Here is a 13,718-nt window from a genome sequence, read left to right as displayed (position 1 = left end):
CGGTGCCTCTGGCTCCTTCCATTCAAGACTGCAGGGAACTCTCACCTGGAATGGTGAACTCTCCGGTTTTACAACAGAGACATTGAAACAGGAACGGCCTTTTCAGGGAGTGCACATGAATAATTCCCTAAGAGGAGAGATGGGTTCCCATCAGCCTACCGTGCCAGACCGGCCCTCAGAGTCCTTCCTGCGTGCCCTACATAGGATTTTTCCATCTGTCACAACAGCTTTGGACTGTGACACATTTATCCAAACGAAAGAAAAAAGAGAAAAATTCCACCCGTATCAACCAGTCCAAGTTTTCTGGCAATTGGAAGAGTAAATGTTTGCAGATACCAGGTCAAATCCGTTTATACTTCAAGACGCATTTTAGGGGCCAATGCTGAGAGCTGGAATGATACCTTTTAATCTAAGGGGACATTCAAGAGCAGACTAAGCCAGTTTCTCCCTGGTTACTGCCCTAATAAAGGGGTGGGGGGGGAATCCTGGGGTCTGATTACCATGGCTACAGGAAAGAGATCATTGAATTTCAGGGAGCAAAGTCCTCAAAAAGCATAGTGTGGCTTTCACACACACCTTAAGCAGTTGGTGAAGTGGACTGGAAAACAGGAAGAAAACACTTTGTAGACCGCAGTAGTTGCCTCATCAGTGAACATTCTTTCAGCAACAGAGTCATTTGTTTGAGTTCTCACCCTTGAACCCTGACTGCACATCCTTTAGAACAGGGGTCCCCAAGCCCTGGGCTGTGGACTGGTACCTGTTCCCCACCTATTAGGAACCAGGCGCACAGCAGGAGGTGAGTGGCGGGCCAGCAAGCACAGCCTCATCTGCTGCTCCCCATGGCTCCCCACTGTTTGCTTTACCGCCTGAACCACTCCCACCCCATCCGTGAAAAAATTGCCTTCCACAAAACTGGTCCCTGGTGCCAAAAATGTTGGGGACCGCTGCTTTAGGAAGCTTCCTGGGCCAGTTAGCCATGCCCTCACCCCCAAACACATTTATCCAGCATGTCTGGGCAGAAGCAGAAAGTAACTCATAATTACCAGGGCTTTTCAGAGCTAGTTTCCTAACCAAACCCAGAAAATGACTTTCCCCACCCTGTAAGATTACGGATGGTAACAGCACGTGTTGAAAGGAGCGATTTAATGATCACAATATGAATAGTTGCAGGGCTCCCTCAGGTGCCCAGATAGTTGAGTGGGAGTTACGCAGAAGGCAGGGAGGTTTGGGTAAAGGTCCACAGTACCGGCCACTCAGCCGGGATGTCCAGGCTCCAGTTTGTGCTGTCATTTCCCTGGGTGGTGGTCCTGGCAAGTTGCTTCCTCTCTTGGTGCCCCCACATTTGTAAAAGACCAATTCTGAGAGACGTATCCCAGGGGTCAGCCACCTCTTACTTGCCTCAACCACGCACGCCCCTCATTCAGTGACCATGGTCCTTGCTGTCTTCCTCTCTGCCCCAGGATGGCCTCACACCTGGCAGGGACAATGTATCCAGTCGCCTGACATGACAGTTCTGTATCCTTGGCCTAGCCCTCATTATCACCTTCTGTGAACTTGCCCGACCAGAGATCGAACCCAGGCCCTGGCAGTGAAAGTCTCGAGTCCTAATCACTGGACCTCTGGGGAAGTCCCAGTGTGAACTCTTAAATTCACATATCCCACTTTCTGACCCTTCTTTGTCACTCAGTCCCCCACCGCTTCCACGACCCTGAGACCTACCTTTCTCCCTCTCAGCCTCCTTTCCGCTTCTGCTGCTGACACCTCCCCCGCCTTCATGCCACACGTCTCAGCTGTCATCACTTCCTTGGTTTCTGCCTCAGCCATCTGCATTCGGCTGCCCTTTGTGCTGCTAAGTCCAGATGTTTCAGCCACTGCCCTGTCACCGGGCCCCCCTCCTTCCATCTGGAAACACTCCTTCCTTCTCTGGTGAGCCCACCGGACTTTCCCCTGTGCAGGCTCCTCCTCTGCCAGCTGTCCGTGTGGTACGGGTGTTCCTCAGGGTCCTCTCTGGGTCCCTCTCTCCACATTGCTCCCTGCCCGGTCTCACCCATTCCCGTTTCGCCTGAGGGCTCCCACATCATCCCCTACCTGGTCTCTTCCCAGCCTGGCAGGGCATGTCCCAAGGCCCCCCGCCACCAGCTTCACCACCCCCTCAGCTGAATACCTCATCTCTCCCTCCCATACCTGCTCCACCCCTTGGTCACCTGTCCCAGTGAGAGTTCCACCACCCACCCAGCTGGTGACTCTATAGGTCTGGTGTCATTCCTGACTCCTCTCATGCCCATCAAGTCCTGTGACTTCTCCCACCTAAGTGTCTCTGAAATCCACACCCTCACCCCACCCCTGCACCCTTCTCCTCCACACACTTCTCCCCCCCCACCTCCCCCACCCCGGCCCCGTCTCTGTTCTAATCCAGGTCTCTGGTGTGCGTTACGGAGCCCCCCTCCCCTCATCCCGAAGTCCTGGGTCCCATGGCCACGCAGTGCCCCGTGCGACACGGCACTGACCTTTTCTCTTGTCTGCGTCCCTGACCAGATCTGGAGCTCCTTGAAGGTGAAAATGGCATGGCCTAGCCGAGTGCACTTAGGAACCCTTTGGATTTAGCCCTCAGTTCTGTTCAGTAAACGTTTGCTACATTCTAGGGACTAAGAAAACTGAAAACTGCCCGAGGACTCGTCCCAGGTTAATTTCTCACGTTGTTCTCCTTCCTGAACCGTGTTAATGTATGCTCATTGTAGCTCCCTTTAGTCAAGTATACCAAAGAGAAACCAGGTTTAGTTACGTTCCTATTTCCAAAAGTCAATAGAACATCACTCTTCTGACTCTATTTTTTCCCCAAAAGATAAATGTTGATAACAGAGAATTCAAAATAGCGAGGGTATTTTTATACGCTCCAAACCCGTGTTTCTCAAGGTATTGGCTGGTGGGGGCGGGGGGAGGCGGTGGCAAACCCGCCGTAGAATCTCCTGAGGGGCCTGCTTAAAATGCCTAACGAGAGGCTGAACTGTGAGGAACCAGCCTTGGGGGCGTGGCCAGGGGCTGGACTTTTTTTTATTTTAAATATTTATTTATGTATTTGGCTGCCCCGCGTCTTGAGTTACCGCAGGCAGGATCTTCATTGCGGCATGTGGAATTTTAGTTGCGGCATGTGGGATCTAGTTCCCCGACCAGGGATCGAACCCCTCCATTGGGAGCCCAGAGTCTACCCACTGGACTGCCAGGGAAGTCGCTGGGGTCTGGATTTTTTAGGCAGGCTCCTCCCCTGCTGCTGCACTGTGGGCATCAAGGCAGCGAAGGTGACTAACTGTGTCTACTCGTAGGTTCTTCCTGCCGTAGGAGCAGTTTTTCAGGTGGGAACAACTTACCTGCTTGCTCTCAGTCACTATTTGCTCAGTGACATTTATTGATCACCTATTATGTCCCAAGCACTGTGCTGGCGCTAGGGGTCAGCAAGGAACAGGACCAGCAGGTCCTTGCTGTCATGAGCTCAGTTGAGTCGGGGGGCATGGGAGCTGCTGGTGTGGAGGGGCACAGGCAGCTGAACAAGTGATGGAGCCACGGAAGAAATGAAACAGGTGGTGGGTGTGCGGAAAGCTGAGGCTGCTGGGAGAGGAAGAGGCAGAGCCAGTGTTTCTGAGACAGAAACTACTTCCCGGGATGGGGCCATCGGAAACAAGAGTGGGGGAGGTGACCCGGCACGAGAGAAGCAGGCAGAGCCTGGATTGAAAGCCTACAGTTCCTATTTAAGTGTGAGGGAAGAAAGCCCTTGGGGACTTAACGCAGAGGAGTGGCAAGATCTGGTTTCTGCTTTTTTTACTTCTTTTTTTGGCCGCACCAGGAGGCATGTGGAATCTTAGTCCCCCAACCAGGGATCGAACCCGCGCCCACTGCATTGGAATCGCGGAGTCTTAACCACTAGATCGCCAGGGACGATCCCAGTTTCTGCTTTTAAAAGATCACCCTGGCTGCTGTGTGGAGTACAGATCTGGGGGCAGAGGAGGGTTGTCAAATTCGAGTTGTTGTGCCTGACACGCAGTGAGGTCAAAACAAACTGAAACATTGGAGTTTGAAGCAGAGAAAGGTTTATTAGCCCAGGAGGCGCCAACCTGGCAGATGAGAGAGCAAGGCTTGTCTCAGATCCGTCTTGTCGGCTGGCCAGGGTGTGAGGTTTTTATTTTATTTATTTATTTATTTATTTATTTTATTGGTTGTGTTGGGTCTTTGTTGCTGTGCACGGGCTATCTCTACTTGCAGCGAGCAGGGGCTACTCTTCATTGTGGTGCCCGGGCTTCTCATTGCAGTGGCTTCTCTTGTTGCAGAGCACAGGCTCTAGGCACGCAAGCTTCAGTAGTTGTGGTGTGTGAGCTCAGTAGTTGCGGCTCGCAGGCTCTAGAGCAGAGGCTCAGTAGTGTGGCTCGTGGGCTTAGTTGCTCCACAGCATGTGGGATCTTCCCAGCCTAGGGCTCAAACTGTGTCCCCTGCATTGGCAGGCAGATTCTTAACTACTGCACCACCAGAGAAGTCCCAAGGGTGTGAGGTTTTTAAAGGAAAAAACAAAAAAAAGATAAAGAAGGTGTCTGTGCTTGCAGCTTCCCAATGAGACTTCAGTTGCGGACCTCCCAGCACCCATACATGGAGACCTGTGACTCCGTGTGTCACTGGCCATCAAAATGTGTGTTCCTGTGAAGCAAACTAGTAAAACTCATGGCCTTGTGATCTCTTAACTTCTTTCTCAGAGGGAGCAAAAGTAATGGTTGAGGCATTTTATTATTTGCTTAGAGCCTGTGACTGATTAAGACTGTCAATTCCTGGTCAGCCCCTGGTGTTTTCTTTAAGACCTTTTGGGCCTGCTCTTCCCTTTATTTCTGTGTTTCCTCACTTCACTGATGAATAACTGCTTGAATCTGCTGTTTGGCACTCAGGGAAGGTCTAGGAGACTAAAACCTTTGTCTACAAAAAAGAAACAAGGGGCATGGAAAGGCTTTTGTACCCAGGAGGGCCCCACAGGGTCTCGCTTGATTTCAGTCCCCTCCTTTCCTTGATTCTCCTCAGTCTTGAGGGGACCAGGTGCAGGACAGAAAGGGTCTAAAGTTTTGGGTAGAGAGGCAGAAAAACTTGGTTTCGGAGGGGACTCGTTTTCAAGGGGTCATGAGTAGAAAGAGGCCATAGCATCCATCCAAGCTACAGATGCTGGCGGTGTGGACTAGGGTGAACCCGACAGCGACTGTGAGAGCGAACAGGTCCGGTGAGATGGATGGATGTGGGGAAGAGGTGAGAAAAACAGGAACCAATGATGACCGTGATTCCTGGGTTAGGGGCTCAAGCAACTGGGTGGAAGGTGGTGCAATTCACCAAGGTGGGCAGATAGAGGAGGAATGTGCTTAGGGGGTGAAATCAAGGTTTTCATATGCTAAGTTCACAGTGCTCCTTAGCCCAGAGGAGACATCGGGTCGGCAGGTGGAAACGAATCTGGGCTCCAAAGGGAAGTTGAAGCCACAAACTCAGAAGACATCAGGGAAGCTGGTATTTAAAGCCACATATTAGAAATGATCTCCTGGGGTCTGAGTACTGACAATAGAAGACCATGCTCTGGGTCACCCCAATATTTAGTTTGAGTGGCAGGGAAGCGAGCACGGGAAAGGTAGATAGCAAGCCAGGGGGCAGTGTTGTCGGGAAAGCTGACAGAAGAGTGAAAAACAGAGTAGAATGCCACCGAGGGGCTGGACTGGGCCAGGCTAGGGGGATTTCAGTGGGAGGAAAGCTTGGAGAAGGATGAGAGCGAAGAGGTGGAAGCAAACGCAGAGAACCCTGGGGGAGTTTGGCTGAGAAGGGGAGGAGGTGAAAGCGGTGGCAGCTGCAGGAGAGCATGGGGACAAGGGCTGCTGTTCTGTTGCTTCACAGCGGGAGGTACCAGGCTGCTTGCTGCTGGGAAGGGTCCAGGAGACTAGGGAGAACCGGGTTGGGGCGTGTTGGGGGAGAGGGGGAAGCAGGGTGCACTGGCTCCACGAGGTGGGCTGGGGGATGAAGTGAAGTGCTGGGACTTGAGGGGCTGGTGTGCAGGCTTCTGTCTTCTCCATGGTCTGTGAGATGGTTACCCACTGGGGGCAGGGTGGGGGGGGTGGGGAGGTCTGGGGAGGGAGAACACGACAAAGTGCCCCCTTTTAGAAAGTGGGAGAGTGACTATACGAGGATTATATAAGATCTCAGGAGAGGAGGGGTGGTGTTGGGTTCCTGTGCGACTCCGTGGTCTCACAGTCACCTGTGAGACCAGCCTCCTGGTTCCCCACGTGAGATAAAGGACTGTTAGCACCAGAGACGGTAGCTCTAAAGTACAATTCCTGGCCTTAGGGAACACCTGTCCCTGTCACTGTAGGGCTGGTCACCCATGTCCACTCCCCTCCAAACACACACACAGTTCACTCTCATTCGTGGCAGTTAGATTCTACGAAGTGGCCGCAAACACTGGATTAGCAGATGCTGAACCACGGCTGCCTGGGGAAATACAGGGTTAGGTTTCTGTGAGCCTCTGGCCACATCAGCCCATCAATATACAACCTTGTTTTATGTGTGTTTTTTGTTTAAAGACACTTTCATCAGTATACATTACTGATTCACTAATGCTGAACTCACAGCAGCATGACTCATGCCTGAGCAAAGCTGCTCTAAGACACACCCTAGCCTCCTTGCACTTAGAAATACCAGCCAGCACTTCAGCTCAGTGCCTGGGAGCCATTTTAAATGGCAAAATCATCAAGAAAAAGCACACAAATGCAAAAAAGGCCCGCCATTAAGTAGACAAGTTTGAGCTGAAACAAGAAAGCAGAGTGTTGTCTTGTTTGGCCTCAGCTGGGAATGCCTGTATCAGGCACCTCAAAATTTGGCTGCTCTGTGCATGTCTGCAAACAGCAGCGAGAGAGCCAGGAGTATTGATTTTGGGGTGACAAATAAAACTGAGTGAATAGGCCGATGCACAGGAGTGAACCTGTGGACCGTGAGGACTGCATGCAAGACTGTTAGCTCTTATGACACACCATTATAGTATTATGCGAACACACACATACAACACACGGGGAGGGGGCCCTCATTATAGGAGCGCCTGCAGCCCGGCACCCTCCCTGCCACTTTTCAGCCCCGTGGGGCCGGGACTGGGAGGATGGGCCCGTCACGCTGCCTGGGTTCGTGGGGCAGCTCTGCACGTCCATGCTTGCTGGGTGATGATTGGTCAAACCCATTTCACCTGCCTTCACTAATCAAGGTCTTTTAAGACTTGCGGTCCTCCAGGCAGCGCGGAGCCTACACAATAAGATGTTTGCCGGAGTTGCCTTCCAGGAGCTTAGAGCCAGCTGTGTCTAGTTTTAGCTGAGCTGGTTAAGGCTGGATAGGACCACAGACCCTCCAAATGGGTAACATTTTGATGTCAGCCGGCCTCAGATCATGTTAAGCGCCTCCATTTTTTCTTTTTTTCTATTTTTGGCTGGGCCGCATGGCTTATAGGATCTTAGGTCCCCGACCAGGGATTGCACCCGTGCCCCCTGGAGTGGACGTGCGGAGTCCTAACCACCGCACCACCAGGGAAGTCCCAGCCTCCATTTTTGAAGGTGCAGAGGCACACCTGCGCAGGATAACGATGGCCACGCCTTCTCCCAATCACCTATCCCCGCGCGCCCCACGCCCCCCACGCTTCGGACCACCCTGCTGCTTTGTTACCTATCCCAGAGTATACCCCGAGCGTCTTGCCTTTGGGGAGGCAAGACTGAGGTTTGCTCTCCTGTCTCCTCGGTTGGCTGCCTCGTGAACAAACAAACCCTCTCTGCTGCAGACCTCGGCGTCTCAGAGATTTGGCCAGCTGTGCGTCAGGCAAAATGAACTAGGCTCGGTGACAAATATGGTGAGCCGGCCAGCGGTAAGTCCAGACAGACCTTTTGCCCGTGGCTTGTCGGGCCCCTTGCTGGTATTTTGAGTCCGAGCAGCTGCCTCGTCCTTTTCCTCTGGGGACCGTGCCTCAGATCTCCTCGGTGAGACACTGGACCTTCGGTGCTTAATTTTGTTTTGCAGCAAAGAACGGGGCACGGGTTTGGAAGACATCTTTTGGGTGAGTAACACACCTGTGCCTAGGTTATTTGGCATTCCCATCTAGATTGGGGGTGGGGGGGAGGAGGCCCTCCTGGCAGGATTTTGGTAGAAAATACAAAAGGTTTCAGCTGCTCAGGTACTCCATGCCTGGGTTGGAGGCCCGAGGCGCTGGGTTTGGTCTTATTTTTGGTCTGATGCTAAAATATCCTTTATACTCTAGAGCAAAATGGCCTAAAAATGGATTCTTAAGTTACAATACACTTTTGCAATTAGATTTATTTTGTAAATGGGAAGAAAAATGGGATGAAATGCCTTATGTCTTTGATTTAATTGTATCAGAATAAACCATGTGCAGAGAAGATTATGGCCCAACAGGAAGGGGAGGCAAGGAAACCTGTTTTGCGCGATTCTAATGAAAAGGCGGGCGATTTGCTGTTGGTTCAATTGGGCACTCTGACTGCTCCTCCTCCATCCCCATAGGATGGCGCTGCTGCGCCTTTGTTGCTGGTGCCTGAGCCTCAGCCTCTCGCTTCGGGGCCCTCCCAGTCTCTGAGGATGGAGAAATGGGAATGGTCTCCCCCCATACCCTCCAGGGCACTGGATTTGGCCAGGGAGCTACCCATACTCAGGTGGGGCAATATCTGTTCCAGCAAGTCGCCGATGGAGTGTGGACATTGAGACTGGGCAGCGGATGGGATGGATCTGGGTCCATCCCCCTCCCCCCCCTTTTTTAAATAAATTTATTTATTTTTGGTTGTGTTGGGTCTTCGTTGCCGGGCAAGGGCTTTCTCTAGCTGTGGCGAGCGGGGGCTACTCTTCGTTGCGGTGCAACAGCTTCTCAGTGAGGTGGCTTCTTTTGTTGTGGAGCGCTAGGCTTGAGGGCTTCAGTAGTTGTAGCACTTGGGCTCAGTAGTTGTGGCACACAGGCTTAGTTGCTCCTCAGCATGTGGGATCTTCCTGGACCAGGGCTCGAACCCGTGTCCCCAGCATTGGCAGGTGGATTTTAACCTCTGCGCAACCAGAGAAGCCCCACCCCCATCCTTTTCAACTTTATATTTATTTCATTGGAAGAACAATATGCCAACTTATAGAGATGACCCGAAGAGAATGGAAAACTTTTTTTTTTATCGTTTTTTTTTTTTTTTTTTTTTGCAACCCACAGCCCAACCCGGGCAGATGTTCAACATGATTAAATACCCTTCTCACTGCAGAAGAACGTTGAGCGGTGCTGAATAAAGCTGGGGAGGAGGCAGATCGGCTTCATACAGAAAGCCCTGGCAACCACCTGTGCGCTGCTGCAAGCGTAGCAGTACCAACAGTGGATCCTAATGGGGCTGTGAATGGTGGAGATGGGCTAAAACTTGAGCACCATGGAGACTGCATTCCTGCAGGCTTACGAAGAGGGGCGCCAAGACAAAGAAGCCTCAGTAAAGTACAGGAGGTAAGACAGAAACTGAATGGGGATCCTTCAGAATTTCTAGAACGAGTCTTTAAAGCTTATAGGCAACATACAGATAGAGACCCTAAGGCTCCAAAGAATTTAAGGACGGTTAATATGACTTATTGATCAGAGTGCCCCCGATATACAGAAGAAACTGCAAAAGGTGGGAGAGAATTTAACAATGTCTTTGTCTTCAACTTGTTGAAACTGCCTTTAAAGTTTCTAATGGCAGGGACCGGGTTCAGGAGAAAAGGGAACAACGGAGAATGAAATAGCAGACCGCTCTGCTGGTGGCTGCCTTCGCAGAGGGAAGAGCAGGACCAAACAGAGGACCCCTGCGAGGGACTCAGCCAAAGGTAACAGGCCATCTGATACTGGGATCCCAGCAATGTGCGTATTGCAAACAGGAGGGACATCCTAAGTAACAGTCTTGAAGGTAAACAGGTAGCACATCAGATGCCAGAGTTAACTGAGAAAGATGGTGGGGCTGAGAGGCTCCTTTAAATCCTGACTCTGTCAGTATCTCCCATATGGAGCCCCTGGTGACTATGACAGGGGGCCACTTACTTGGTTTTATTTGATTTTATTTTTTATCTTTGGCCACGTTTGGTCTTCACTGCTGTGCGCGGGCTTTCTCTAGTTGCAGCGAGTGGGCTCAGTAATTGCGGCTGGCAGGCTCTAGAGTGGCTTCAGGGTGCTGTGGCTTCTCTTGTTGCGGAGCATGGGCTTTAGGCATGCAGGCTTCAGTAGTTGCAGCACTCAGGCTCAGTAGTTGTGGCGCACGGGCTTAGTTACTCCGCAGCATGTGGAATCTTCCCAGACCAGGGCTTGAACCTGTGTCCCCTGCATTTGCAGGTGGATTTTTAACCACTGTGCCACCAGGGAAGTCCTACTTGGTTTTGTTTTTTGTTTTTTTTATGTTTTTTGTTTTCGATCTTTATTGGAGTATAATAGCTTTACACTGTTGTGCCAGTTTCCGCTGTACAACAAAGCGAATCAGCTGTATTTATACATATATCCCCATATCCCCTCCCTGTTGAGCCTCCCTCCTGAGCATCCTTCCCACCCTCCTTATCCCACCCCTTTAGGTCATCAGCAATCATCGAGTTGATCTGCCTGTTAGGCAGCTGCTTCCCACTAGCTATTTTACATTTGGTAGAATGTAAAAATGGTAGTATATAAATGTCAGTACTACTTTCACTTTGTTCCAGCTTCTCCTTCCCCACCTTCCCATGTCCTCAAGTCTGTTCTCTACATCTGCATCTTTATTCTTCCTCTACCACTGTGTTCACCAATACCATTTTTTTAGATTCCATATATATGTGTTAGTATACGGTATTTGTTCTTCTCTTTCTGACTTCACTCTGTATGACAGAGTCTAGGTCCCTCCACCTCACTACAGATAACTCAATTTCATTCCTTTTTATGGCTGGGTAATATTCCATTGTATATATGTGCCACATCTTCTTTATCCATTCATCTGTTGATGGACATGTAGGTTGCTTCCATGTCCTGGTTATTATAAATAGTGCTGCAGTGAACATTGTGGTACATGTATCTTTTTGAATTATGGTTTTCTCCAGGTATATGCCCAGTACTGGGATTGCTGGGTCGTGTGGTAGTTCTATTTTTAGTTTTTTAAGGAACCTCCATGCTGTTCTCCATAGTGGCTGTACCAACTTACCTTCCCACCAACAGTGCAGGAGAGTTCCCTTTTCTCCACAGCCTCTCCAGCATTTATTGTTCCTAGATATTTTGATGATGGCCAGTCTGACTGGTGTGAGGTGATACCTCATTGTAGTTTTGATTTGCATTTCTCTAATGATTAGTGATGTTGAGCATCTTTTCATATGTTTGTTGGCCATCTGTATGTCTTCTTTGGAGAAATGTCTATTTAGGTCTTCCGCCCATTTTTGGATTGGGTTGTTTGTTTTTTAATATTGAGCTGCGTGAGCTGCTTATATATTTTGGAGATTAATCTTTTGTCAGTTGCTTCTTTGGCAAATATTTTCTCCCACTGCAAGGGTTGTCTTTTCATCATATTTATGGTTTCCTTTGCTGTGCGAAAGCTTTTGTTTCATTAGGTCCCATTTGTTTATTTTTATTTCCTTTACTCTAGGAGGTGGGTCAAGAAAGATCGTGCAGTCATTTATGTCATCCTACTTGGTTTTAAATACAAGACTTACCAAACTTTCTTCTTAGTCTTTTATGTTAGCAACTGGGGTGTCTGGAGAAACCTTGAAAAAACCTTTTCTCCAGCTGCTAGACTGTCAGATGGAGGAGGACCCATTTGAAGCATAGCTTTCTCTACATGCCTGAAAGCCCGACTCCCCTTCTGGGATGAGATTTACTAACTAAACTAAATGCGAAGGTTACCTTTGCACCTGGAGAAGTGGACACCAAAGTGAGAGCAGGCTTGTACTTCGTAGGTTCTACTGCTCTTAGCGGCCATCCTGGAAGAGATGCTGCAGAAGATGAGTCCAGAGGTATGGGCAGATGGGAGGCGGGGAAAAGCAAAGACAGCTACACCTGTACAGGTAAGGCTCTGCCCTGGGGCAAAAATTGCAAACTTAATGCAGTACCCAGTAAAGGAGCAGGCAAAGCATGGAATTCAACCTCTGCTTGCAGCCTTCCTCGAATATGATCTAATGCATCCCTGCGAGTCACCTTATACTCCGATTTTACTGGTCTAGAAACCAGGTATAGATGAATATTGGTTTGTGCATGACATAAGAGCAGTTAATCAAATTGTGGAAGATATTCATCCAGTCCCTAATCCATACACACTCCTCACTACTGCTCACCAGAAATTTTTGTTGGTTTACTGTACTGGATTTGAAGGATGTTTGGGTTTTTTTTTTTTATTTGTTTTTTGCATACCCTTGAGATTTTAATCCCAAGAATTGTTTGCTTTTAGTGGGAAGATCTAGATACAAAAGTTAAACAACAGTACAGCTGGACAGGAAATCTCAGGGACTTAAAAGTTTCCCCATGATACTTGTAGAAATCCTGGCAAAAGATTTGAAGGCCCTTCAGCTAAACAAGGTAACCCTGCTCCAGTACGTGGATGCTATCATTCTGATTGCCAGTAAAACAAAGGACACCTGAGACCAGAAGACGGTTTTGACTTTGAGCTTTATGGCTCAATGAAGCTATGAGGTATCTGAGAAAAAGGCATAGTTCTCTGCCTCTGTTAAATACTTGGGTTTTGAACTCTCATAAGGACAGAGAGACTTGCTCCCTGGCAGAAGGGAAGCTCTAGCCGGGGCTGCAGTTCCCACTATCAAGAGACAGTTGTGGGGATTCCTGGGAATAGCTGGGTTCTGCTGCACTTGAATCCCCAACTTTGGACTCCTGGCAAAACAACTTTAGGAAGCTCTTAGAGGAGGAGATGATGAACCTCTAGACTGAATTCTTGGAAGAGTAAACATCCAGAAGACCAGCTTCATTCTCCCTGGACTGGACCTTGTGTGGAACGTGACGGGAAATGGAAGCCATTACTGCAGAGGAGAACTGTTGACCGACATCATCCAAGCCGTGGCTGGTTCCAGACCGCCTACGTGGACTTATCCCAGTGGGCAAGTGAACCCCTAACAGATTTTTTTTTTGGCTGTGTTGGGTCTTTGTTGCTGCGCACGGGATTTCTCTAGTTGAGGCGAGTAGGGGCTACTCTTTGTTGCAGTGCACAGGCTTCTCTCGTTGCGGACCATGTGCTCTAGGCACATGGGCTTCAGTAGTTGCTGTGCCTGGTCTCAGTAGTTGTGGCTTGTGGGCTTAGTTACTCATGGGATCTTCCCGGACCAGGGATTGAACCCGTGTCCCCTGCATTGGCAGGCGGATTCTTAGCCACTGCGCCACCAGGGAAGTCCCCCTAACAGAACTTAAGCTGTTTTTCAGAAAGAAGCCCCAAGAAAGAAATTAAGGCTTAGAGGGACAATTCAGTGATTAGGACTTCTCCAACTTGGGCAAAAGCAGGTACTCTAGCTGTTGGATATTTCATCCAAAACCTTTTTCTGTATTTGATCATGCTTACCCCTTGATCCTGCCTGTCATTAATTTTTTAAAATAAATTTATTTATTTATTTACTTATTGGCTGAGTTGGGTCTTCGTTGCTGCACTCAGGCTTTCTCTAGTTGTGGAGAGCGGGGGCTATTCTTCGTTGCTGTGCATAGGCTCCTCACTGCAGTGGCTTCTCTTGTTGCG

The 13,718-nt window shown here is 49.6% G+C and overlaps 1 protein-coding gene across 12 annotated transcripts in view; it reads left to right on the top strand.

The window, feature by feature from the left end:
* The window catches only part of ALKBH4 (alkB homolog 4, lysine demethylase), a 43,676-nt gene that overhangs the window by 21,426 nt on the left and 8,532 nt on the right, over positions 1-13,718 (top strand). For 3 of the 12 annotated variants that reach the window (XR_009055453.1, XR_009055462.1, XR_009055452.1), the window contains 3 exons: positions 9,236-9,514; positions 9,734-9,870; positions 11,944-13,489. The gene's annotated coding sequence lies outside the window, so the exon portion shown is untranslated. Of the gene's footprint in view, positions 1-7,819; positions 7,904-8,055; positions 8,093-8,553; positions 9,515-9,733; positions 9,871-11,943; positions 13,490-13,718 lie in introns of those variants that run through there. The other 9 variants (XR_009055460.1, XR_009055461.1, XR_009055459.1 and 6 more) reach the window with 9 other exon arrangements.

The sequence above is a fragment of the Hippopotamus amphibius genome, chromosome 9, assembly GCF_030028045.1.
Source record: "Hippopotamus amphibius kiboko isolate mHipAmp2 chromosome 9, mHipAmp2.hap2, whole genome shotgun sequence".
Classification (NCBI taxonomy): Eukaryota; Metazoa; Chordata; class Mammalia; order Artiodactyla; family Hippopotamidae; genus Hippopotamus; species Hippopotamus amphibius.
Note: the sequence above shows the minus strand (reverse complement) of the source record. Positions and strands in the feature narration are given on the sequence as shown.